Source organism: Nicotiana sylvestris, chromosome 7 (genome assembly GCF_000393655.2).
Source record: "Nicotiana sylvestris chromosome 7, ASM39365v2, whole genome shotgun sequence".
Classification (NCBI taxonomy): Eukaryota; Viridiplantae; Streptophyta; class Magnoliopsida; order Solanales; family Solanaceae; genus Nicotiana; species Nicotiana sylvestris.
In genome coordinates, this window is record NC_091063.1 from 28630625 (window position 1) to 28633482 (window position 2858).

Below are 2858 nucleotides of genomic sequence, written 5' to 3' on the forward strand. Positions count from 1 at the left end.
ACATCTTTTCACATGATTTCAACTCAAAATCAATGATTTTCGTGGGGGAAATTGGGTGTTTTGGGTAGAACCTAGGTTTTTCAAAAATTGGGAATTTGGACCTGGATTTGAGGTCCGATTTCAAAATAAATTATATATTTGGGTTCGTGGGGGAATGGGTAATTGGGTTTTGGTTCGAACCTCGGATTTTGACCATGTGGGCTCGGGGCGATTTTTGGCTTTTTGGGTAAAACTTTAGAAAACACATTTTCATGCATTAGAATTGATTCATTTAGCATTTATTGATATATTAAGTAATTTGTGACTAGATATGAGCGAATTGGTGGTGGAATCAAGAGGTAAAGTGATAGTAGAGACTTGAATTGTGTTTATGACATCGAGATAAGTGTTTGGTCTAACCTTAGCTTGAGGGATTAGAAGTCGAGTCCTATTTTCTATATGGTATTTGTCGAGTACGATGTATAGGCATGGTGACGAGTATCTATACATTTGGTGTCAAGTATGCCCATGAGTCTTATATTGTGGATATTATGACATTGTTGTACAATTCATGCTTTGGCGATGATTTCTATTGTTGGCAATGTTTGTGGAAGTAATTGTAGCATTTGAATATTGAGGAGCGTTGGCTCAAGTCGTATAATGAAAGGTGAAAGTATAAGTGGTAATGGAACCTTTTAGAGCATTGGCTCAAGTTGTGAAGTGAGTCAAGAAGTAAAAGTGAAAAAGAAAAGAGAATCATTATATTATCTCCCTTGCCGGGAATTTATTGTTTTTAATGTTATCTCCCTAGCCCGGATGTTAATGCTTCTTATGATGTTGTTCCCTTGCCGGGACTTGATTGTTGAACTATTGTTCCCTTACCGGGATCCTTATTGTAATTTCATTTATTCCCTTGCCCTATTGTTTGTGATTGTTGTTTGGGTGAGGAAGAGTGTTAAAGCATGAAGGGTGATGCCGTATATTGTTTTGGTGATAGAGTGTTAAAGCACGAAGGGTGATGACGTGTATGATTTGTGAGGAAAGAGTATAAAGCACGAAGGGTGATGTCGTGCCGCACGATGTACCATTCCGTACCTATTATATTGATTATATGGTGAGGACGAGAGTAAAAGAATGAAGAGTGATGTCGTGCACATTTTCATTACTTGATTGCTTGTGAGGACGAGAGTAAAAACATGAAGGGTGGTGCTGTGCACTTATTGATTTCTGATTCTTTGTTGATATCTAAGATATGTTGTTTCTTCCAATTACCTGTTGTCTTTCTATTCTAAATTGATAGTTCCCCCGCAGCATGTTACCCGTCTCATACTTGACTGTATATTACTGTTCTTCTTTTCCGTTGTATATAGTTGAATTGCACAGGTTTATTTGGTAGTCTGGTCCTAGCCTCATCACTACTTCACCAAAGTTATGCTAGGAACTTACCAGCACATGGGGTCGGTTGTGCTGATACTACACCTTGCACTATGTGCAGATCCCGGAGCAGCACCTTTTGGAGCGTAGATTGGGTAGCTGCCTTCAGTCCACGTGGAGATCCAAGCTAGTCATGCAGGCGTCCGCAGGCCCTGGCGTCTCCCTCTATCCCTTTACTCCTATTTCATTTACTTAGTTCAGAAACAGTGTATCTTTTATCTTTCAGACTTTGTATGTAGCATTCTTAGATCGTCTGTGAAACTGTGACACCAGTTCTGGGTGGTCGAGGCTCAAACAGTTGTATTAGATACATATTTCAGATAGTTTACTGTATTTCTTCCGCTTATTATAATTTTCGTTGTCTACACGTTATTGCTTTTATAATTGTTAAATAATATAAATTGGTAAAAAGGTAATTTGTTCAGCAGTCGGCTTGCCTAGCTCACATTAGTAGGTGTCATCACGACTCTCGAGGGTGGAAATGTAACGACCCGACTGGTCGTTTTGCCTTTTAGAACCTCATCCCCCTAAATAAAACTTCCCGCACTTGCTTTAACTAATTTATGACCTGCGGGGATGGTTGTTTCGGGAATTGGAAGAATTTGGGTTGAAATATGCTCATTTGATTCCTTAAGATTTTCTTAAAAGGCTAAGTTTGACTTTGGTCAACATTTTTAGCAAACGGACCCAGATTCGTATTTTGACAGTCCCGGAGGGTCCGTAGGAAAATATGGGACCTGGGCGTATGCCCTGAATCGAATTTCAAGGTCCCTAGGCCGAGTAATGAATTTTTATTAGAAATTGTTAAATTGAAATTCTAAGAATTTAAAGAAACTAATTAATGATTGGTCACATGGGTATCGGGCTCGTATGTTGGTTCCAGAGCCCGGTACAGGTCCGAAATAACATTTAAGAATTGTCGGCAAAATTTTGTGTCAATCCGAGTAGTTTAAGGGCGTTTTGGCTTGTTAGAGGAAAATTAAGAACTTGAAGTTCATAAGTTTGATTCAACTAGTTTTAGGGAGTGATTCTTAGATTTAGCGTTGTTTCGGGCGTTCCGAAGGTTCGAGTAGATCCGTTTCATGATTTTAGACTTGTCGGTATGTTCGGGCGAGGCCCGAGAGCCCCGAGCGTTAATCGGAAGAGGCTCGAGTGATGTTAGAATTTTTTAGAAGTGTTGAAGCATATTCTTCTGTCATAACCGCACCTGCGGTTGGTCGGCCGCAGGTGCGAGATCGCAGAAGCAGTCCGCCTATCACAGATGCGGCCCAGGACATGCCAGGCCCAAACCGCAGAAGCGGCCTCGAGACCGCAGAAGCGGTTGCAGCCCATTTGGCCAGTTCCGCAGATGCGTTCGCTTTCTCGCAGAAATGGGACCGCAGATGCGATCCCCTGACCGCAGATGCGATCCCCTGACCGCAGATGCGGAAATCGCTGAAGCAATG